This window comes from Artemia franciscana, chromosome 4 (assembly GCF_032884065.1).
Source record: "Artemia franciscana chromosome 4, ASM3288406v1, whole genome shotgun sequence".
Classification (NCBI taxonomy): Eukaryota; Metazoa; Arthropoda; class Branchiopoda; order Anostraca; family Artemiidae; genus Artemia; species Artemia franciscana.
This window is the reverse complement of record NC_088866.1, coordinates 39,002,242-39,028,266: the sequence shown is the minus strand read 5'-3', so window position 1 is coordinate 39,028,266 and position 26,025 is coordinate 39,002,242. Positions and strand designations below refer to the sequence as shown.

General features: G+C 35.0%; 1 protein-coding gene and 1 long non-coding RNA gene across 3 annotated transcripts in view; one reads left to right on the top strand and one right to left on the bottom strand.

Annotated features, from left to right (window-relative positions):
• The window catches only part of LOC136026412 (uncharacterized), a 411,673-nt gene that overhangs the window by 230,008 nt on the left and 155,640 nt on the right, over positions 1-26,025 (bottom strand). The window lies entirely within an intron of this gene.
• LOC136026411 (calcitonin gene-related peptide type 1 receptor-like) overlaps positions 22,357-26,025 on the top strand; it is a 213,497-nt gene continuing 209,828 nt past the window's right edge. For both annotated transcript variants that reach the window (XM_065702979.1, XM_065702978.1), the window contains exon 1: positions 22,357-22,484. The gene's annotated coding sequence lies outside the window, so the exon portion shown is untranslated. The remainder of the gene's footprint in view (positions 22,485-26,025) is intronic.

The following is a 26,025-nucleotide window of genomic DNA, read 5'->3' as shown; positions in this document are numbered from 1 at the left end:
GATATACCCATGCACCAAAAACCTTTTACGTCTGTAGAAAGATTTCTGTAAAAGAATATCAATGTATATAATGGAAGAGTTTATTTTGTAAACAAAAAGCAGAATTTCTGCAACAATTGCCTACTCTCTTCTTTGTAAAGTTTGTCAAAACAAAAAAGCTTGACCTATCAATTGTTAATTAGGCGTTTTCTGCTTGAATCATTATCAGATTTGTTTCTACTCTTGCTAAATTTTAAGCCAGGGGACCAAACGTCACTCAGTATAGTGAATGTTAGACATTAAACGATGTCCAGCACGTTTTCCATCGGCCTACCACTGGAAATATCTCCCTTGCAAAAATGTAATCCTCCCATACCCTGAATCACACAAGATAAAATCTTTTTGTGTAATTTTTGTAGACTTAGCTGTTTTGACACTTATTTTAATTTTTAGCCTAGCCAAGTCTTGAATTGATGCCCCTGAAAATATGCAAAGCAAAAAGAAACTTACTTTAATAAAAAACAGCCCAAAATAATAATGTTTTTCGCTGAGTATCTGACACTTCAAAAGACCGCTTTTGAGGTTCAAGCCACGAGGTTCAATTGAACTTTAAGGTGGCTAAGTAATCAAGCAATCACAAAAATAATATGCAAAATCAACTTAGATCGGAACTTTATCAAACAGTTCGTGATAACGAACTATAGTAAGGAGCGACCCGGCTCAATAATAACCGAAACTCTAAAAAATGGAATTTTGATACCAATAGTTACATCAAAAGAATCACATTTTAATTCTGATTTTAAATATATAAGTTTTAATCAAGATTAGTCTTACTCATAAAAAGTTACAAGCCTGAGAAAATTTGCCTCATTTTAGAAAATAGCAGAAAATACCCCTTAAAAGTCATACAATCTTAACGAAAATCACACCATCTAATTCAGCGTATCAGGGAACCCTATTGTAAAAGTTTCAAGCTCCTATTTACAAAAATGTGGAATTTCGTATTTTTGCCAGACGACACATCACGGATGTGTGATTATTTTTTTTGTATTTTTTTCCCATAGGTGATCGTATCGACTCAATGGTCCTATAAGGTCGCAAGATGGCTCAGTATAACGGAAATTAAAAGTTCTAGTGCCCTTTTTAAGTTACCAAAAAAATTAGAGGGCACCTAGGCCCCCTCCCGCGCTCATTTTCCCCCAAAGTCACCAGATCAAAATTCTGTGATAGCAATTTTATTCACCATAGTCGAAAAGCCTAATAACTATGTCTTTGGGGACGATTTACTCCCCACAGTCCCTGTGGGAGGGGCTGCAAGTTACAAACTTTGAGTGTTTTTAGTCGATATGCATATGCCGTTACTTTGCGGTCAAGGACTGGTGATGAAGTTGATAAGGCCCTTGAATCCATCTTTGAACAAGATTATTATAGGAAAATCCAAACAGGTCAAGGAAGTAAATTTGTTAATCCACATGTAAAAAACGTTTAACGGAAATATAATTAATGCTTTATCATAGCTGTAGTCCAATAAAGGCGGTGCAGGCTAAACGTTTGATAAGGACTATTCGATTCTTAATCTCGATATATTCTACGTTGAAAAATACTGCTGCTTTAATTCATGATTAAAAAAACCATGTTGATTTAAAATCAGCGCCCTCATCGATCCTTGTACAATCTTAGTCCTCTGGAAGTTCACCGAGGGACCATGATTCACTTGATATTTTTCTTACACAATATTCCGACAAAAGGAAAGTGAAAAAGAAGAAGTTCAATGTTGGTGATACGATTCGAATCATTGGAACTAGTAATATTTTTGAAACGGAGAACTACCTGTGGTCCACTGAGCTCCTTAAAGTATAAGTCTTAGACACTAAACCTGTAACGTATCGCCCATGTGATAAGAAAAATGAAGAGACTCCTTGGTGGTTTTTATGAGTATGAATTACAAAAAGTTAACAACATCAGATTGAGAAGGTAATAAAGAGCACAACTCACAGGCGTAACAGACAGTTGCTCGTTCCTTGGCTAGGATAAAAATCTAATTTTAATTCTTCTATTGGAACTGAAGAGGTTAAAAATGCCCAATTATTTCTATGTGATATTCATGTTAATTTGCCCTGACCCTCCTATGATGATTTGAATAAAAAAAAAAAAAAAAACGATTTTTGGACTAAACTCTCCCTGGCAATCAAATTTATAGCAATAAAGCTACTAACAAAGCCAAAGATTGAAGATTTTTTCTACCTTTTCTTCGCCAGTAAACATCTAATAAGAATTGTTTTTCGAATTCGAAGTATTTTTATCTTCAAAGAAGGAATAGTAATAATCTCCTTTTACATACTGAATCATTTTATCTTCAAAGAAGGAATAGTAATAATCTCCTTTTACATACTGAATCAAATAATTGTCTTCAACATCTTTGACTATTTCATTTATTCCATCTAGTAGTCTCTCCATATGCATTGTATTCACTTTTGCTGCAAAATATATCTGTTCTTCCAACTTGAACGTGCTCAATGATAGATCAATGATAGATGAACGTATCTTGCAAACATCTCATTCCAGTAAATAGTTAGCTGACAGACCCCTGTAATTTCTACGGCAACATTTTCAGGTTCTTGGGTTCTTTTTACCGCTGCTACCACCTTCAACTTCCAACAGAGCAAAAACATCAATTACTAAAAAATATGATGAAAGAAAAAAAAAAATCAATGTTCAAAATGTTAATGCTCTGATTCTTTGCTAATACTAAGGTAAGCGGACCAAATCCTGGGTAAGCTCTAACAAAACAAGTCACGCAAATTTACTTCATATACATAAGTAAACATTGGACTGTGATCAATTTTTTTTACAGCCGGGGTTCCCCATTTTACTGGAGTCCTGAAGAAACAAACCTTGAAGAAATCTTGAAGAGTTTTTAAACATTTACATAAGTAAAGAATTAACTTTTAAGTAACAAGCACCTGCGTCTTGAAGAAACTCTGCCAAATATCCAGTATTTGAAAAAAGTGCCGGCGCCGGTATTCGAAAGGGGTATTATCCCTTTAAAGTTATTATGCCCCCACTTCTGACAAGCTTTCTTAAATAATTCAAAGAAAGGTAGCTGATCAATCAATCAATCAATCAATCAATCTCTTAATTAAGAGAGAAAAAAAAATACAAAGCTTTAGACCTCACAAAGGCTCTTTGAGCCTGGTGAACAGAAGTTCCAGAGGTTTTTCGTTCGTGTAAAAAAAAAAACTGTTTAGAAAACTGGAGATCTTGAGGGGAGGGATTTATGCGGGGGAGTTTTCCATCGAGGAATTTGTCATGGGGGAAGAGAATTTCCATGAAGAGGGCGCAGGATTTTTAAGCATTAAAAAAAAAAATACAATGAAGAAATAAATATGAAAAAGTTTTTTCAACTGGAAGTAAGGAGAAGCATTAAAACTTAAAACGAATAGAAATTATTACGCATATGAGGGGTTCACCTCCTCCTAGTAATTCGCTTTTTACGCTAAAATAATTTTATTTATTTCAAATTCTACGGCCTTTGTGATTCAGGAGTCATTCTTAAGGAACTGGGACGAAATTCAAGCTTTAGTGGAAAGAGCGAGGTATTGACGAGGGGGCGAACCCTCTCATATACGTAATAAAAACATACGAATATAGAAGTTCGTTAAGTAAGTTACGTATATTTTTACTAATATAAACGGTCGTAAAAAATAAAAGTTCCTTTTTAAGTAACGGAGAAATTGGAGGGTAACAAAGCCCACTCCCCTGCTCCTTTTTTCTCAAAATTGCCTGATCAAAACTATGAGATAGCCATTTGAACTGTAGAAGAAACTGTAACATTGAAACAGATACATTCTATTCTATGACATAGAAGAAGTAATAGAATATTAACAAAATCACACCATCAGATTCAGCGTATCAGAGAGCCTAACATTAGAAGTTTCAAGCTCCTATTTACAAAAATATGGAATTTTGTATTTTTTGCCATAAGACAGATCGCGGGTGCGTGTTTATTTGTTTTTTTTCCCAGGGGTGATCGTATCGACCCAATAGTCCTAGAATGTCGCGAGAGGGCTCATTCTAACGGAAATTAAAAGTTATGGGGCCCTTGTTAAGTGACCAAAAATTGGAGGGCACCTAGGCCCCCTCCCACGCTCATCTTTTTTCCAAAGTCACCGGATCAAAATTCCAAGATAGCTATTTTATTCAACGTAGTCGAAAAACCTAATAACTATTTCTTTGGGGACGACTTACTCCCCCACAGTCCCCGTGGGAGGGGCTGCAAGTTACAAACTTTGACCAGTGTTTACATATAGTAATGGATATTGGGAAGTGTACATACGCTTTCACGGGGATTTTTTTGGTTGAGAGGAGGGGTTGAAAGGAGGGGCTATGTGGGGGGAAATTTCCATGGAGGAATGTGTCATGGGGAGAAAAATTTCCATGAAGGGGGCGCAGGATGTTTAGCATTTCTTTAAAGAACAATGAAAAATAGAGTATGAAAAGTTTTTTCAACTGAAAGTAAGGAGCAGCATTAAAACTTAAAATGACAGAAATTATTACGCATAGGAGGAGTTCACCTCATCCTAATACCTCGCTCTTTACGCTAAAGTGATTTTATTAATTTGAACAATATATTCTACGGCCTTTGTAATTCAGCGGTCATTCTTAAGGAATTGGGACAACATTTTAGTTTTAGTGTAAAAAGTAAGTCCCTTTAAAGTTATTATGCCCCCACTTCTGACGAGCTTTCTTAAATAATTCAAAGAAAGGTAGCTGATCAATCAATCAATCAATCAATCTCTTTATTAAGAGAAAACAAGAAGAAAAATTACAAAGCTTTAGACCCCACAAAGGCTCTTTGAGCCTGGCGAACAGAAGTTTCAGAGGTTTTTCGTTGGTGTAAGAAAAAACAAAACTGTTTACTGTTATGAGAAAAAAAGGAAGCTCGCTGCGTATTGTGATCAAAGATAACCGTGTTTAGGCTTCCCGGTTACTTTGACGTTTTGCTATCAAAGATGCCTGTATTTCTCATAAACTTTCAGAGTTCGTGTCATAACTGTCCCTACTAGAACAAGAATTTCTGTTTCACAAAATTGTGTCCTTCAAAACAACACACAGGAAACGTTTTTGGCCCTTCGTATCAAATATCCGCATAATGTTTTAAAACTAAAGTTGTAGTAGTTAAGAAAAATAAACTAAAAGGTAGGAAATTATTTTAAACACTCATTATTTGTTTCTTATCAGACACTTTACCGAAGAAACAATAGTATTTTCTTACTTCGGGCTTTGCATCAATTTTTCAACCAAAAAATTAACTATCCTTTCCGGTAAATAGTTCTTACGCTATCTTGAGCAAAGATGTTCTCTTAGGAGAACGCGTTCTAGTGTGTGTTCCTATTCTGTCCGACTGAATCGCTGAACCTTAAAATTGCTTGGAGAATGTTTTAATGCTAGAAAAATAGATGGATGACTAACTAGCCTCTTTGTTCTGCCAATTCATACGATGCAATTTTTTAATGGGCAATTGTACAGACCGTCCACCGTAGTGTGACAAGTCAATATATAAGAAACTTAGAACTGGACTAAATTAAATATCTTCTTAATACTTTCTACATTTTCATACAGAGATAAATAGCAATGGCCTTTTAGGGGAGCGTACTATTTCATTTTATGGAGGGATTACTAGCTTCAAAATTTGTTATTTTAACAGTTATACTATTTAAACATACATTGAGCAAGGCTTGGGCTCTCATTGAAGAAGTTGTTGTGATATTCGTAGACTTTTGCCATAACCATGAAATAGTTTAATCCTCAAACCTAAATGTTTAAATATGGGCGGGTTGTCTCCTCCTCAACGCCTCGCTTTTTACGCTAAACTTTGACTCTTTGTCACAGCTCTACTTTTTAAAACAATAAAACTTTAGTCTAAAGAGCGAGGCTTTGAAGAGAGGACAGCACCTATCATACACGGAATAATTTCTATTTCGTTTTAGTTTTAATGTCACTCCTTACTTCCAGTTAAAAAGACTGGCGTTTCTTATTAAATTTCTGAACTTTTTTTAAGAATGCAGGTTCGAATTCGCCTCACCAAACATGAAAGATTAAAACATAATTTGTATATTAATTTTTGCAAAATTATTCCGTGTAGTAAGGGTTGCCCCCTCCTCAATACCTTGCTCTTTACGCTAAAGCTATTAGCAATTTTAAAAAAGCTTCCTATTTTTATTAAGCGGCCCCCATAATTCAGTTTTAGTAATCAGTCAAAATTTAGTGTAAAGGGTAAGGTTGTGAGAAGGGGGTCCCCTTCAAATATGGAACGATTCCTATTCATTTTTTAAATAATATTGGTAAATATGGCTCACCATCTATGAAATATGCCCTTCCTCCTCACGGAAAACTCCTCCATGGAATTTTATCCAACGTAAGGTGCTCTTCCAGGTCGAATTTCCTCCAGACAGTTCTGACCTCACTAAAAATCCCTCCTCTATGTTATATCGCTTCCATACAACTCAGCCTGAAAAATTCTCCTTAGCGTTCTTTAATTTGAATTTTACTTTAATCTCTAATCGGCTTCTCGGTTACTCCAGTTAAGCCCCTGGATAATTCTCTTTTCTTTACGATCACTTAAAACGGGCACTACAACTTCTAATTTCTGTTCGAATGCACCCTCTCCCGATCTTCTAGGACCCTTATTTCGATATAGTCACCTCTGGAGAAAAAAAAACAACAAAGAAACACGCATCCGTGGTCTGTCTTGAGGCAAAAATAGCAAAATTCCATATTTTTGTATATAAAAGCTTGTAGCTTCTACAATAGGGTTCTCTGGCACGCTAAATCTGATGGTGTGATTTTAACCGAGATTTCTTTAATTTTAGATATGTTTCTTCCCCTATTTCCAAAATCAGGCAAATTTTCTCAGTCTTGTAACTTTTGTTGAGTCTCACTAAACATCATGAATCCTATGTGTTTGGAATCAGCCTAACAAGATGATTCTTTTGATGTATCTGTTAATATTAAAATTAATGTCTCGGCTACTCTTGAGCCGAGTCGTTCCGTACTTACAGTTCGTAATCACGAGCTGTCCGATTAGATCATGTCCAACCTACGCCTATCTAAAACTCTGTCGCCGTCCTTGTGAGATTTAAGTTTTGTTGTTAAAAATTTTTGTATTCACCTGGTCATTGGTATTTGGAACACCAATTTGGTACTTTTTTTTTCAAGTTGTCCTCTCGGGATGTTTATGCTGATGAAAAATCTTATCTGTATAAAACAACTTAAATACAATACATGACATTATTGCAATACTTTGTTGTATATTTTGGTCTTAAATGTATATAAATGTGACGCTATCTAAGTTTTTTTTTTTAAATTAAGGCTCTACAGCACAGTCAAGAAAAGGGTACACTCTCTCATGATCCATAAAAATTTTCTCCTACTCCACCGGGGGGACCTGAATCCCGTGTAGGGAACCATAGAATTAGATAGAGTTTTTTAACCTTCCTGAGCTACTTCCTCAGCTGATATAAAAAATATGAAAGCATTACTAATTGAAATTATGGTTTGTAGAAAGTCTTTATGTCAATTCTCAGCTTCTGCTTGGTCAATCTTATTTGACCCGTTGGGCAAGAAGGAACTTAGGGACAGGTGTCTTTCTTGTCAAAAACAGAAATAACCTCTTTATGTCAATGGTGAAAGAAAGTCTTTATGTCAATGGTCTTCATGTAATGGCATCCTCAGCTTCTTACTTGGTCAATCTTATTTGACCCGTTGGGCAAGAAGGAGCTTTGGGATAGGTGTCTTTCTTGTCAAAAACAGAAATAACCTCATAGTTTTTTCGGCAAAAAATCCATAATAAATTCTTAGACACAGTGTATGAGCAGGAACATTTTTTGTTAAACCCCTTGAAATATTTGAGCATTTTATTAGTCTGACACGTTAACTTCTAAGAACCAAAATAGAATAGGCATAACTTGAATGAAATAGGATCCTATCTTTATTACAGAGCGAAACTCAGTTTTTATGAAGGGTGTCCTAAACAGTTTAGGTACAAAAAATATGTCTAGAGGAAAATCCAAGAAACGAAAATTTAAAATTCTTATAAATGATTTTTCATTATGTCAAAAAGAAGTTTTTGTTTAACCACCTGAACAATCAAGCGTAATAAGACCAAGAGAGACCGTAAAAATGTAAATTTACTGTGGTTAAAGATGAACAACCCAGACCATCAAATGAGACAAGGCCAATCCGAGCTGCTAAGCCAAAGGGTATTAAAGAAATAACTTAAATAATGAAAATCCAAAATTAACAACAAAGACAAATGAAATCAAAGTGAAGAAAATGCGGTTAGAAGATTTGCGACAAAGAGGATTAAAACGAGTCAAAAATATGTCTAGAGGAAAATCCAAAAAACGAAAATTCAAAATTTTTATAAATGATTTTTCATTATGTCAAAAAGAAGTTTTTGTTTAACCACCTGAACAATCAAGCGTAATAAGACCAAGAGAGACCGTAAAAATGTAAATATACTGTGGTTAAAAATGAACAACCAAGACCATCAAATGAGACAAGGCCAATCCGAGCTGCTAAGCCAAAGGGTATTAAAAAAATAACTTAAATAATGAAAATCCAAAATGAACAACAAAGACAAATGATATCAAAGTGAAGAAAATGCGGTTAGAAGATTTGCGACAAAGAGGATTAAAACGAGTCAAAAATATGTCTAGAGGAAAATCCAAAAAACGAAAATTCAAAATTTTTATAAATGATTTTTCATTATGTCAAAAAGAAGTTTTTATTTAACCACCTGAACAATCAAGCGTAATAAGACCAAGAGAGACCGTAAAAATGTAAATATACTGTGGTTAAAAATGAACAACCAAGACCATAAAATGAGACAAGGACAATCCGAGCTGCTAAGCCAAAGGGTATTAAAAAAATAACTTAAATAATGAAAATCCAAAATGAACAACAAAGACAAATGAAATCAAAGTGAAGAAAATGCAGTTAGAAGATTTGCGACAAAGAGGATTAAAACGAGTCAAAAATGAATGTGAAGAATATAGAAATGTACAGTTAGCAGGCAAGGGAAAGCGAGAATAAAAACGAGTCAAAAACATAAGCGAAAAATCAAGAAAGGTGCAACTAGAAGACAAGTGACAGCGAGTATCGGAGCGAGTCCAAAAAAGTTGAAGAACAAAGACATATGCGGTTAGAAGACTTATGACAAAGACGATCAAAACGAATTAAAAAAAAAGTGAACAAGCGGAAAATGCGCGGTTAGAAGACTAGCGACTGAGAGAATAAAAACGAGTCAAAAACGGAAGTCAAGAACTAAGAAAGATTAAGTTAGGAGAACAATACAGTGAAGAGCAAAGAAATGTGCGGTTCAAACACAAGCGACAGCGAGAATCAGAACGAGTCAAAAGGAAAGTGAAGAAAAAAGAGATATTCATATATGCCGCCGTAATCTTCGATGCCAACAAGCTGTGGCACAAAACCCAGTAAAAACCTAGAAAGGTGCCGAAAACTACGCAGGTATTAATAACAAATCAGTGGGACCCGTCAGCGTGTAGGTATTCACTGTGGAACCCTCTCTTTTCTTGAGGAAAGAGTAGCAAATGAAGCTGATTAATTTGGAGATTGGTTTTTGCACAGTCAAATTGCATTGGCACCTCCGCAATTTATAAATGAATTGGTTTGCCCTTTTTAAGGACATCACTTGCTCTCTAAAGAATTCCACAAAAAAATCTGAAACTTGAACTCATGCCTCGGTTTAGCCTTATTCAACACAAACGATTATCGAACCATCAACAGTTACAATGTTTTTAGCTTCAAAGGTATCACAGATTCATCAAAAAATCAGTTCAGCAGCACATCCATCCTAAACCACTGACGGTGATTTTGAACCACCTTTATACGGCCGAATGTACCTATTAGACTCCGATTAAGCTGTTGAAGAGCACCTTGCACATCCTATAGCTTATAGGATCTCCCGTAGGCTAATAGATCTGTTGGAACAGTTATTGCGAGACACAAACAACTAAGCCAAAGGTTAAGTAAAAATGTGAGAAGTGGGGGATAATATAAATAAATGTTCCCAAGGTAGTAGTATCGAACCTAACCTGACACCGTGATACCAAGAAAAGTTCATTTATCTACGGTTAGAAGACAAGCTTCAACAAGAATCAACATATACAGGCCTGCCGCGTACCGAGACCCTGAGTACGGTGGCCAAACCACCGAGTGTGAGAAAATTCGTTCAGAGCTTTAATTTTGGAAAAAAAAATATTTGAGTAACATCATATTTATGAGCACACGTCAAGAGCATTAATCGCATCAGTTTCCCCTCAGGATTGGTCGTATCGATTTTAGTATCTATGACGTTTTCAAAATTACAAAAGATGGCAAATAACTGAACAGCTAAGGAAAAAGGTATGGAACAAAAAACACGAAAAATTGCTTAGAATTGCAAACGAAAATGGTACACAACAAAATTTGCGGGTAGAAGACATAGCAAAATTGCATGGAATAAAGGAACATCATAATTTAGCGTTTGTGAGTCTGTGATGTATAAACAGAAATGATCATTTGATTTTTGTATAAATGACACGTACAAAACTGCACAAGATGACAAATAAATATCTTCTTATCTAATACAAGATAAAAAAGCAAAGGACAAGACACAGCAAAAATCACATTGAATTGCATACGAAAATGTTACTTAAAACTAAAGAAAAGCACTATAATTTTGCTTCTGCGTAATTTGAATAATAATTTCAGGAATTACTATGGAGCAAGGAACCTGTTACCTTAGAATCTCTAAAGGAGAAAAAGGAAGGAGGAATTAAATTCACGCCAGGATTTCTCAATTTAATTGAAATTTATAATTTGACAACTCATGACTTAAAGCTAAAGAATAACACCATGATTATGTTATTCCATTAATTAGAGAATCAGATATATACAAGTCTGTCACGTGCTGAGTGGCATGGTGTCTCGTTGGATCTCATGGGATATATATATATATATATATATATATATATATATATATATATATATATATATATATATATATATATATATATATATATATATATATATATATATATATAAACAAAGGTTTGGCGATATGTATTTCATAGTGACGCTGAAAAATAAAGAAGAAAAAGAAAACTGAAAAAAGAAAAAAGATAATAAGGACACTCAAAGAGAAATTATATATATAAAAAAACAAAGGTTTGGCGATATGTATTTCATAGTGACGCTGAAAAATAAAGAAGAAAAAGAAAACTGAAAAAAGAAAAAAGATAAAAAGGACACTCAAAGAGAAATTACAGACCGGGACACAAATGACGACCGGGACAGAGGGAATATAAATGACGACCAGGACACTCAAAGAGAAATTACAGACTGGGACACTGGGACACAAATGAAGACCGGGACACAGGGAATATAAATGATGACGGGGACACGGGGAATGTTCGATTAGCAATCACCATCAACAAAGCTCAAGGGCAATCGTTAGAAAAACGCGGTATAGATCTGAATACTGATTGTTTTCCCATGGGCAATTATTATGTTGCATGCTCAGGAGCTGGTAAACCTGACAATTTATTTATATGGACAGACAATGTGACAGCAAAGAATGTTGTATATTCGCAAGTTTTACGTAGTTAAAAAAATATATATCTATCTATATTCACAGGTGGGACACAGGGACACAACTACAATGGCGCGTAACTTATATGGCGCGTAACAACTTACGAGCGCGGGGGAGGTTGGGGGGTGGGCGAAGCGCCCCCACCAACTAGGTGTTGGGGTGGCGCGAAGTGCCACCCCAACAGCTAGTCTATATATATAAAAATAAGTTTTTTGTGTGTCGACTGACGTCATGTTTGTCGACTGACGTCATTATAAGGATTGAGCATTATGCCGTCATGTATGTGTTTTTTATGTTTGCATATGACGTCAAAGACTTCGTATATGACGTCAAAGGCTTTGTATATGACGTCATTATAAGTATATAAGAAGGCGTTTCAAAAGAAAATTTTTAGTATAGATCTTAAAATGACAGAAGAAACAGCCGAGGAAGCTGCTCAAATAGTTGATTCAAAGAGAAGTTTTAGTATAAATCCTACAATGGCAGAAGAAACAGCCGAGGAAGCCGCTCAAAGAATTAAGGCAGGACAGACTCGCAAAGAATCTTCCTATGCCTCCCATGTTAAACATTTGGAGTTTGCCTGACGTTCCTGAATTAGTGATTTTGGCGGTTTTTATGTCAATAGAAGTAAAAAAATCTGGTGAATATTTTGGCATAATCAAATCTTAAAGCCGACAATTACTTTTTTTTATAATTCCAAAATAATTATGAAACCTGTTTCGGGTTTGTATTCTAGATTGCTATGCTTGACATTGTTGTTGTGGGGTATCAAAAAATAGAGCAAAAATTTTTCTATTCATCAATAAGAAGCTTTTTTCTATAATATATACCTCCTGGCTGCAGTCCCTTCAAATACTTTACATATTTGTGCTCCGAAATCAAATTTTCCCCTCAAAAGGTTAGATTGAGCTGTAATCGGAGCATCTAAGAATGCAAAAATTACACCAAGGGGATAACCACTCGGATTGTTCAGGAGCGATTCAGTCAAGCATTATTTAGTTCTAACCTGTTTAAATAGAGTCTAGAGAAGAAGCAAGGTGCAGACACCAAACTGCCAGTTAATTAATATATAAGAAAATTGTATTGTATAAAAAATTAAGGATAAGCTGCGTCTAATCCTAGAGATAAATTGAACACAACACAAGGGCTGAATAAGAAGCAATGGTTTTATTTCAAAAAGATTGATCTATCGTTTTAGTTGTTATTGTACCATTAAAATAAATTCAGAACAAATTTATATATTGTAGTATAAGTACAATTTTGCATAATCTTCGTACTGAAATAATTAAAAATATATAAAACAAGCTAATTAATAACTAATGAATGAAACAAAATAACTAATGAACGAAACAAAATATCCCCAGAATATTTAAATTTGTTATAGCAAGACCCGAGTCTTGCTGTAGAACTACCAAAGCAAACTACAAAAGCAGTCAATGATCAGTCTCAAGTCCAAGGCCTTTCCAAGAAACAATCCAACCCCTTGGTAAATAAACCCCAATAAAAATTACCCATTCTAAATCAGTCAATGACCAGTCTCAATTCCAAGGCCTTTCCAAGAAACAATTCAACCCCTTAGTAAGTGAACCCCCATAAAAATGTTATTGACTACAGTAACATGGGAAAAAAAAGAAATATGCGAGGGCTCAATTTGCCAAATGTGCAGGCCCATCGTGAAAAGTTGAAATTAAATTATCGGGCTAGAGGCAGACCGCGTTTACCAAAATATTTGTTAGAAGACTTAACGGATGCTTCGGTTCACGACGAATCAAGTTCCGAAGGAATTCTCCTTTTGTGTTGAAAGTTATAACTTCTGGAAGAAATTTGGGGCCAGACCTTCTAAAAGGCTCACGCTGGATTGTGGATCTGCCTTACCTTTTTGAGAATTATGAAAAGCTCGTGATTCGCCACATGTAAGTTTTTTCTTTGTCTTTCATTTTACGTCATTGATTTACTGCTATCAAAAATAATAGGATGGGGAATTATTCTTGGTTGCAATTAATACAACTTGTACCTTATTAATTCTTGATAATTGTCTTTTCTGCTATAGAGAAAGAATGTTCGATAACTTTTAAAGATATTTTCATCCCAAAACAACAGAACACTCCGATGGTATCTACTTAGGTTGGTTTAATTTCACTATTGTTGGTTTTACCAACAATTTAAAGCTTATATAGAATAATCGGCAGTTACTACGCTATTTCTTTAGCAATCTCATCTTCGTACTCAAGTCTTCTCTTGTCGTACTCTTCTCTTGTCACATTTCACGGGTTATCTATCACATAATTTCAAACTACGGTTTAGACAAGACAAGATTTATTTGTACAAAACGGCTATCACAAGCCTAAAAGGGCCAAATTCACACTTTAGTGTCAATAAAAATATTTAAAAAAATGGTGAATGCCAATCAATAATAAATATCAAATCAGTTCAAACTCATAAAATTGCAATCAGTAAAAAAGTCAAACCATAAAAAGTCGTAAATTAAAACCGGGAAAACAAATTTAAACAAAATGACAATTTAGTTTACCTTGCAAGAATTGTAAAGTTTGCAGTTGCAAAATAAGCATTAAAACTACAAGTTAAAAGTGGAGCGATAAGAGGGGAGGCGAAATCAAAACATGGATTAACTAAAAAACGTTCAGAAATTAAATAAAAAACGAATTTTTTTTAATGAAAGGAAGGAGTAACATTAAAACTTAAAACGAACAGAAATTACCCAGTATATGAAAGGGGCTGTTCCCTCCTCAACGCCCCGCTCTTTACGCTAAAGTTTTTACAGTATTAAACAGTAGAGTTGAGAGAAAGAGTCAAACTTTAGGGTAAAGAGTGGGGTGTTGAGGAGGAAACAGCCTCTTTCATATACGGGATAATTTCTATTCGTTCTAAGTTTTAATGTTTCTCCTTACTTTCATTTAAAATACTTGTTTTTTATCAAATCATTAAAAAGTACGGATAAAGGCTCTGAAAGAATGTCTGCAAAGGCTTTAAAGGATTTGAGAAACAAACTAGCTAATTTGATCCTCCTAACTCATAAAAGCATATTGGTATTTTTAATCGTACTAATAAGAACTTTGTGGATTACTCGAATAAAAATTTAAATGATAGTTGAGATGCAACTGAATTTGGGGGACGGATTTTTACTTTGAATTTGATTTTAGGGAGTCAAGTGAGACTTGATTCTTCTTGGAATTTGGTTAGTAATTTTCCTTGGAGTTTGGTAAATCGACACGGGTCTATTTAGAGGGCATTTCCTGTCATGTCCCAAAGAATTTTTTAAAGTTTTGAAATACTTGGCTTTCCTGATTGGTAGTTCCAGGACAGTTTTTGGCTTGGTTACATACATAAATAAAATTGGGTGGTTTAATCTGACAATGAAATACAACAAACTTTCGGTTAGATCGTATAATTTCCACTTCTCACCCATTTCTAGCTATATTTTATATTTTATTTCATATTTTAATTACCCTACATCGCTCACTACTCTACATACTACCTATCCTTTTTGAAGCTATAGCACTTTCCTTTCTAACAAAACAATAAAATCGCTACTTTACTATTTTACTTCCTCACAACCAATTAGCACTAAATTTACAGGTGCAAAGAAATCAATTTGGTTTCAAATATGATGTTTTCTAAAGAATGTAAAGCTGGACTGCGCTCAAGACCCATCTTCAAATGCGAATCATGTCATGAGGAAGCCACAATTCACACAGAAAAACCCCTTGCTCCTCGAAGGCATACAAAAAAAGACTCAACGAAAACCGTAGTCAAAAAACGGAAAAGGACTGATTTTGATAGTGTGAATACTATCAGAAAGAAACACAAAACAGAAACAGGAACAGTAAGTGTCAACAAAGAGGTAGTGGTTGGTCCAATAAATGGTGGAATGACTCACGCCCAGGTTCAAGAACTTTTCTCTACCATTGGAATAAATACCCCGTCTCAAAAAGTCTTTACGAAATTTGAGAAAGAAATTTGCGTAGAATTGGAAAAAGTTCTCTATGACTATCTTATCGAAAATGGGAAAACCGAGCGAAGGATGGCACTGGAAGCAGGTGAGAAAATTCACCCAAATGGAGCTGTAGAGACATGTGTTATAGTTGATGGAAGCTGGTGTACACGAAGTTATGGGAATAGATATCGTGCACTCTCAGGCTGTGGAGTGGTGATAGGTTTCTATTTGAAGAAACTCTTAAATCTAGGAATTAGGAACAAATATTGCTGTACTTGCGTGAAATACAGGCATCAAGTAAATAGATCTGTCCCTGAACATACATGTTTTATGAACTGGCAGGGGCCCAGTACAGGTATGGAGTCATATATATTAGTTGACGCATTCCGAATAGCAACATCCATGCACAATCTAAGATATACTCGATTTGTTGCCGACGGCGATTCGATTACCCATTATGAAATTATAGCAAGGGTACCATATGGCAGAAATTTAGAAAAAATTGAGTGTGCTAATCATGCGTGCAAATGCTTGAAAAACAGACTATATAAGAATCAGCATAAATGCCGAATGTAGAAGATTTCTTAGTGCTGCAATAATAAAGAAATTGTGTGATTTTGCCAGAAATGCAATTGCATGTGCCACCACAGAGAAGAAAAGTGTGAAGGATTTCATCAGTGCGCTGAAGACAATTCCTCTGCATTTTTTCCGTGGCGACCATAGATTTTGTCCTACACGCTGCTCGTTCTCCGGGAAAGTTCTAAAGGTCAATCCTGAAGACACCCCTAGCATACGACATAAAAACTGTCTGCTAGAAAGCGCCTTTTCACTAATGCTTCCACAAAACTCCCTTCAAAAGAAATCAGGGAGCCAACCGGAGCAGACAAAAACTACGGCTCGAACGCAACTGCTCCGGATCTTGACTGCAGTGTGCTCGAAATTGCAAAAACAGATTTTTTGCTCGTCTCCAATGTACTGCAACAGAAATCCTCAGTATCGAAAAATCCACTAGGCTTCAGAGAAATTCTATCGATAATAACTGGATAGAATACAGAAAAAACAGAATTACAGCTTCCGTAGCTGGTGCTGTTTGTAAAAGGCGGTTGAAGACTGTGGGTTCATTAGTTCGGCAGCTGCTGTATCCCAGAAACCACCAAACAAAGACAGTGGAGCATGGTCAGATGTATGAGCCTGTAGCTATTGCAGCTTTTGTAAAGACAATGGGGTGCATTGTGAACTCTGCTGGGCTTTTCATTCACAAGGAATATGGGTTTCTAGGGGCCAGTCCGGACGGGATAGCAATTTTTCCTTCGAGTGAGAAGGCTCTTTTGCAGGTGAAGTGCCCTTTGACAGCAAAAGGACTTACATTGGAAGAGTGGATAGCGCTTAAAAAAAAATACGTGTCTTGAAAAGAAAGTTAATAGTGAAATAAAGCTGAAAAGAACACATGACTACTATTACCAAGTTCAAATGCAATTGGAATGTTGTGACATTGATTTTGTATACTTTGTAATATTTTTAGGGGAAGATGAATTATATTATGAAAAGATTGGTCTTGAACGTGAATTCTGGTCTAACAAAATGCTGCCAAATCTACAAAAATTTTATTTTGAGGCACTGTTACCAGAAATTGTCGACGGAAGGTTGCCAAGAAGTATGGAGATACGAGAACCGTTTATATAAATCCAACTGTGCTAGGTATGGGTAGTTATCATGTGTCATTACAGTCTTATCCGAATACAAATTCAGATATACAAATACTCAAGCAACAATCGAACTTCAGAATATTTTTTAATGAACCCGTATGGATAAGCTAAATAAAAAAAACAAGTTTTTTTTAACTGAAAGTAAGGAGCGACATTAAAACTTAAACGATCAGAAATTACTTCGTATATGAAAGGGGCTGCTCCCTCCTCAACGCCCCGCTCTTTACGCTAAAGTTTTTTACGTTTTAAAAAGTAGAATTGAGAGAAAGAGTAAAACTTTAGCGTAAAGAGCGGGGCGTTGAGGAGGGAGCAGCCCCTTTCACATACGAAGTAATTTATATTCGTTTTAAGTTTTAATGTTGCTCCTTGCTTTAAGTTTAAAAAGTGTCTTTTTTTATTTAATATCTGAACGTTTTTGAACTAATTCATGTTTTGATTTTGGCTCTCCACAGATGAATAATTAAAACGAAATTTTATATTTATATGGCTTTCTCATAATTTTGATAGAATCACTTTGAGAAAAAAGGAGCAGGGGAGGAGGCTTAGTTGCCCTCCAATGTTCTGGTTACTTAAAAAGGCAACTAGAACTTTAAATTTTTTACGAACGTTTTTGCTAGTAAAAGATCTACGTAACTTACGAGTTAGCTTACGTAACGAACTTCTGTATTCTGTTAGTGTTAAATTTTAATGCTGCTCCTTAATTTCAGTTGAAAAAACTGTTTCATATTTATTTTTGTATTGTTCTATTTTGAAATAAGGCTAGAAAATCCTGCGCCCCCTTCATGGAAATTTTCTTCCCCCATGACAAATTCCTCCATGGAAAGTTCCCCCCAACATAACCCCCTGTTCTCAACCCCCCCAACCAAAAATCCTCCTGAAAACGTCTGTACATTTCCCAATAACCATTACTATATAAACACTGATCAAAGTTTGTAACTTGTAGCCCCTTCCACGGGGATTCTGGTGGAATAAGTCGTCCCCAAAGACACAGTTATAAGGGTTTTTGACTATGCTGAATAAAATGGCTATCTCAGAATTTTAATCGGGTGACTGTGGGAAAATAATTAGCGTGGGAGGGGGCCTAGGTGCCCTCTAATTTTTTAGATCACTTAAAAAGGGTACTATATACTTCATTTTTTATATATAATTCACTTGTATATAACTTCATTTCCGTTGGAATGAGCCCGCTCGCAACATTCTATGACAACTGGTTCGATATAATCACCCCTGAAAAAAAATCCATATTTTTGCTGATAGAAGCGTAACACTTCCACGGTAGGGTTCCCTGATAGGCTGATTCGGATGGGTGTAATTTTGGTTTTATTACTTTTATCGGGTGTTTCCCTCTATTTTCTAAAATAAGGCAATTTTTCTTAGACTCGTAATTTTAGATAGGTATCTCATATATTTAAAGTCAGCATTAAAATGCGATTTTGTTCATGTAGCTATTGGTATCAACAATCCGTTTTTTAGAGTTTTGGTTACTATTGAGCCGGGTCGCTCCTTAGTACAGTTCGTTACCACGAACTTTTTGATAAAATGAAATAAATTTGTCACCTCGCTGCGAGCAATTATTTAAATTATATTTTTCTAAATAGGTCTGCATGAAGTAAAAACCCGAAAATATGTACTTTTTATTTGTAATTTCCACAATTTTATACCGCGTCTCCTGGCAAATAATGATGACCAGACCACAGGCACACACGCAGGCGAGGGATTCACCCACCTTAAATTTGTATAATGCTTAATTTTCTCAGCGAAATGTTTAATTTTCCTGTGTTTTCCTGGTATTTCTTTCGTAAGAGTTGAACCCCCCTCCTCCAAAAAAAATCTCGAATAATAATTTCTCTAATTTTCTCCTCGAATAATAGTTCTTTTCCAAATAAATATTCCTATTTACTTGTCGAATTACGAAGAATGAATATACATTAATCGTAATTTTCAGTGAGAAACCCCTTGAGTTTAATGACGGCAGTGAAATCTGATAACCTTGTGTTTGTGTGATTTGCCGCGATTGAAAAAGAACTGAACAGGCAGTATAATTTCTGGAGGAGCGTCCGGCCCTAATGCCAAAAAGCTTGCTGCTAAAGAACGCAAAACCGCGCAGTTAGATGAAAATGAACCGGGACAGCGAGAGTCAAAACTTATCAAAACTGAAAATGATAGCGATGATGATCGGGTTTGAGATTTTGACTTGGATAAGGTCGTCAATGCCTACCAGATTTTAGTTAAAAATAACAAAGGTTCGGTGATATATATTTCATAGTGACGAAAGACAAGCCAAGGTAAAACAAACCAAACAACTTTAAAGTGATACCGATGATAAAAAAAAACGACGTTGAAAGGACTACCGTTTCCCAGTTGCAACATCTTTTCCACACAAATAATAATTTAGTGCTTCTGCTCAAAAAAGCAATCGAATTGATGCCTGCTGATACGCAACTATCAACGAAGTGGCAATCGTTATGGTCGGTGATCAGTTCTTACCTCGAGATAATATTTTTTATAGGCGAAACAATCAGTTGACAAGAATTGCTTAAACTCATCGATGCTACGATGCCCTACAATATCCTATCATTTTTTGGGATGGAGCCGACGGCTATCACTTTAATATTAAATTGATAAATCCAGCCACTAACAAAGAAATGGATAAGAAATGCAGCGCAATGAAATATTATGCCTATAGATTAATGATTCGTCATTTATTACATTTACACATAATCCATATTGGGATTAGATGCAACAACTTTTACATCCTGGACAATCGCCGGTTCATAGACATGACATTACAGCCCGTGTCTTCCGGTAAAAGTTGCTCTCCTTCATCTCCTACAGAGTTAATTGATCTATTGTCGTATGTTACAGACCAGGACACCGGGACACAAGGAATATAAATGACGACCGGGACACTCAAAGAGAAATTACAGACCGGGACACCGGGACACAAATGACAAGCGGGACACAGGGAAGCAATGAAATACTATGCCTATAGATTAATGATTCGTCATTTATTACATTTACATATAATTCATCTTGGGATTAGATACAACAGCTTTTACATCCTGAACAATCGCCGGTTCATAGACATGACATTACGGCCCGTGTCTTCCGGCAAAAGTTGCTCCCTTTCATCTCCTACAGAGTTATAGGAGAAATACAAATCGTAAATGGCCGAGAATATACTCCACCGAACACGGCTAGAAAGGTCAGATATGACCTTGAGCTTTACAACAGAAATTTATAACTGCACCTTAGTTATGATTGAAGATTTGTGCTTGTCTATTGCAAACAAACTTCTCAAGTATTTGGGAATGACTTCATCTAATCGTACTGTTCTATTTCTACATGTGTTGAATGGGATCGTGAACAAAGTTACCACACAATTGATCTATTGTCGTATGTTACAGACCGGGACACCGGGACACAATGAATATAAATGACGACCGGGACACTCAAAGAGAAATTACAGACCGGGACACCGGGACACAAATGACAAGCGGGACACAGGGAATATAAATGACGAACGGGACACTCAAAGAGAAATTACAGGCCGAGACACCAGGACACAAATGACGACCGGGACACAGGGAATATAAATGACGACCGGGACACAGGCACACAACTACAACGGGACGCCGGAAGGGCACATGGGGGATGTATAAATGACGACGGGGACACAGGGAATATTTGATTAGCAATTACCATCAACAAAGCCCAAGGGCAATCATTATAAAAATGCGGTATAGATCTGAATAAGGATTGTTTTCCCATGGACAATTATATGTTGCATGTTCAAGAGTCGGTAAACCTGACAATCTATTTATATGCACAGACAATGGGACAGCGAAGAATATTGTATATTCGCAAGTTTTACGTAGTTAAAAACATATATATATATATGTATCTATATTCACAGGTGGGACACAGGGACAAAACTACAATGGCACGTAACTAATATGGCACGTACCGACTTACGCGATCGGGGGGCTTGGGGGGGGAAGCGCCACACAAACACCTAGTTAGCGAATGTCCGTTCAGTATGCCAATCAGTTGGCATATATATATATATTTAACGAAAAGAGAAATCACCAATGCAACAGCACAAACATATTAAAAAAAAGAAAAAAAGGGAGACAGAAGGAGAAAAAGAAGACTGTTTTCCTAAATTAGTGATTAATATAGACCAGCACTTGAATGAGGCCTTAACCCTACTCATCCATCCATACAATCATATAGGTCATATATATATATATATATATATATATATATATATATATATATATATATATATATATATATATATATGTATATATATATATATATATAAAAGTAAAACAGTTCAAAATAGGGATGATACCTTCCAGTGAATAGATACACAATTATTTAACTGGATATTTCGAACACATATACAGTGTTCATCATCAGCAGTACTGATTATGTTTTACTGCTGATGATGAACACTGTATATGTGTTCGAAATATCCAGTTAAATAATTTTATATCTGTTCACTGTCAATAAAAATGTATCACCCCTATTTTGAACTGTTTTACTTTCGTCATGGAAAGGCAGTGTGGTCTTCGAAGTTATAAATATATATATATATATATATATATATATATATATATATATATATATATATATATATATATATATATATATATATATATATAACGGCAGATAAAATATTTGTAATTGAGATACGAAGAAGTTGCTTTTAACCGTTTTAATTGAGATTTTACTTATTATTTTGTATTTTCATTTTATTTGAATTATATTTCAAGGTAATGCTTAAGCTTTTACCCAAATTACTATGTTTCGTGATTAATTTATGCTAATGATACCAATGACCAAAACGAACGAAGAGTATTCTTCTTCAGTATTATATTATAGTTAATTAAGCTTATCTTTGTCATTACCTTTCATACACTTTCCGCAATTGAAATACACATTAGCTTAAATCTGTCTTGTTTTATAGCTACCTCTTGAATTTCTCCATTTTTTTCTTAAGGGTTAGCGGAACTTATCTTGGATATGGTAGGAGCAAAACAGTTTCCAATAAATCATGCGTAAGTTAAGAGCGCTTTCATTCAGGTGTATAGAGAATACTAGTGGTTTAGGCTAGGCCTAGTAAACGAGCACAGTATTCTAAATGGAGTGTATAAGGTATCAATAAATGACATATCAAAAGGTAATTCATTTACATATCAACGGTGTCCTGGGGTGTAACAATGATTGTATTTCTGCGGTTTAGAACATTGGTTCATTTTACGAAAAACTAGGGTGGGGCCTCAGAGGATCTTTCCAAAGATTTATTTTGGAAAGGATGATAGAAAGGTCCAAAAATGTGCCTTTGGACAAGTAGCCAGTATAAAACTAAGACTTCATAGACACATCTAATGATTCGTGGTAGAAAACATTAAATAAAGAGTGTCAACTCAAACTCAAATTGCAACAAAAGAACTTTAATAACAACATACACACCAAAAGAACCAAAGCTTTATATTGTCATCAAACAGATGAAATACGATGATATAACTATTTCTTTTGAAAAATTATCAGCGTAAGTACATCTTTTAATTTTAGAAGCAGAATTTAAAACGGAGGAAAAATAACATGGGATAAATATATGGATGTAAAAATGATTAAAAATTAGGTTAACAATAAAGTCAAATCAAAAAATCACTATACACAAGACAGCGCAAATGACCATCTCATTTCTCGGCGAGTTGGAGGGAGTAGCAGCACAACCCTTATCTAAGGGTAATGTTTGATCATTTTTAGTATGAATTTATTATCAATTCTAATCTCTGTTCGTTATGCGGTTCGTTTTTTTAATTTATAGTAAGTAATGTTAATGTTCATTTTGACTTAGAAAATGACTTTTTCTGCTGTTTTCAGATTTTAACATCGCTTAGTGCTGTCTAAATTTCTTTTTTCTTGATTTTCGATTTAATACAAGTAGATACCAATTATTTTTTTTAAATATTAGAAATTACCAGGTGAAGGTGTTCTGGGATCTGATTGGGCATATTCTTTCCTAAAACAAAAAAGATGGAAAACATGTAATATTTTCGACTGAGATTCCAACCATCTGTGTTGCTTTTAATTTTGTATTTTAAATAAAAGGCAAATCACACCCCTACACTGTTAGCAAGACTTGGTAGTCTCCCTATAATCAATCACGACTCTTTACCTTTTTCAAAATTTTAGTCATATTTTGTTTATTTAATAATAACTTAGTTATTTTTAAAATGTTACTTCCATGATTTGTTTCATTTGAATCCTAAATCGAATTTGCATCTTGTTTATGGCATGCATTTATTTTATATATAGACTTATATTATCTAAGCCAAGCAAGTCCACAGAGGAGAGTGGGGTCCTGCCGAAACTTTAAGATTTAAATTATTCTTCCATAATTTTATAGATGTTGCAAGAACTTCGTCTTATCCTATTTTCTATAATTACACCCTCCCCCCTTAATTTTCAAACAGTTCGTGGTAACGAACTATAGTAAGGAGCGACCTGGTTCAATAGCAACCGAAACTCCAAAAATGGAATTTTGATACCAATAGTTACATCAAAAGAATTGCATTTAAATACTGATCTTAAATATATAAGTTTCATCAAGATCAGTTATGCCCATCAAAAGTTACGAGCCTGAAAAAATTTGCCTCATTTTGGAAAATAGGGGGAAACACCCCCTAAAAGTCATAAAATCTTAACGAAAATCTCAGCTTCAGCGTATCAGAAGACCTTTTTGTAAAAGTTGCAAGCTCCTATCTACAAAAATGTGGAATTTCGCATTTTTTGCCAGAAGACAGATCACGGATGTGTGTTTATTTGTTTTTTTTTTTGTTTTTTTGTTATTTTTTTCCCCAGGGGTGATCGTATCGACTGAGTGGCTCTAGAATGTCGCAAGAGGGCTCATTCTAACGGAAATTAAAAGTTCTAGTGCCCTTTTTAAGTGACCAAAAAAATTGGAGGGCACCTAGGCCCCTCACAAGCTCATTTTTCCCAAAAGTCACCTGATCAAAATTCTGAGATAGGCATTTTATTCACCATAGTCGAAAAACCTACTCCCCCGCAGTCCCCGTGGGAGGGTCTGCAAGTTACTAACTTCGACCTGTGTTTACATATAGTAATGGTTACTGGGAAGTGTACAGACGTTTTCAGGGGGATTTTTTTTGGTTTAAGGAGTAGAGTTGGGGGGGGGACCGTTGGAGGATATTTGCATGGAAAAACTTCTCATGGGGGAAGATAATTCAATGGAGGGGGCGCAGGATTTTCTAGCACTATTTGAAAAAAAAACAATGAAAAAATAAATATGAAAAGTTTTTTCTACTGAAAGTAAGGAGCAAAATTAAAACTTAAAACGAACAAAAATTATTAGGCATATGAGGGGTTTAGCTCCTTGTTATACCCCACTCTTTACGCTAAAGTATTTTTAGTAATTTCAACTATTTATTCTACGACCTTTGTGATTCAGAGGTCATTCTTAAGGAATTGGGGCAAAATTTAAGCTTTAGTGTAAAGAGCGAGGTAGCGACGAGGGTTGAACCCCCTTCATATACACAATAAAAACATACGAATATAGAAGTTCGTTGCGTAAGTTAAAGTTACGTATATTTTTTACCAATGAAAACGTTTGTAAAAAATTAAAAGTTCTATTTGTTTTTTTAAGAAAATCAAAAAATTGGAGGACAACTAGGCCTCCTCCTTCGCTCCTTTTTTCTCAAAATCTCCCGATTAATTCCAGTTAATTAATATGCAAATTTTGTTTTAATTATTTGTGTGCGGAGAGCCAAGATCAGAACATGCATTAATTCAAAAACGTCCAGAAATTAAATAAAAAAACAAATTTTTCAATGAAAGTAAGGAGCAATATTAATACTTAAAACGAACAGAAATTACTCCATATATGAAAGGGGCTTTTCCTCCTCAACGCCCCCCCCCTCTTTACGCTAAAGTTTCTTACTGTTTTAAAAATAGAGTTAAGAGAAAGAGTCGAACTTTAGCGTAAAGAGCGGGTTGTTGAGGAGGAAAAGCCCCTTTTATATACGGAGTAATTTCTGTTCGTTTTAAGTTTTAATGTTGCTCCTTACTTTCATTAAAAAAAACTTGTTTTTTTTTTTATTTAATTAAACCCTAAATCCATTCTTGTATACCGGCATGCTCCAAGTTTTCTATGTGGCTATCCCACATTTTCCAAAACAGATCTTTTCAAAGAAAAGTAAATAAATATATTTGTATTTACACACATACATTATTATTATTGTGTATGATACAATTAGTTTACTTTCGCTATATTTTTTTTCCATTTATCTTGATTATTATATTTTTTTTAGGATGTTTCAAAAAGTGCGTGGTCACGAATTGTAAACAAGGAATGTCTCGTACTAATAGTAGCCGAAACCCTAAAAACTTGTCTAAATACGTAAGATGTATTGAGTTTAAAATTACCCACTAAAATTTACGAACCCAAACAAAGACGAGCAGAAATAAAACTTTTTATTTATTCAACTTAGAACAAACAAAATACTATTAATGAATAAACGAAGCTTTCAGTGGAAACAGCAAACGTTATATTTCGATATGATCAATTTTTGCAGTTTGAGATATTTGGAGGAAAAATGTCCCATTTTAGGGTTCCATGAATCGGTACAATCCATTTTGTTTTTTAAAATACTTTTTTCTCTTAAGTTCGTCTGTACAGTATACATCTATTTATA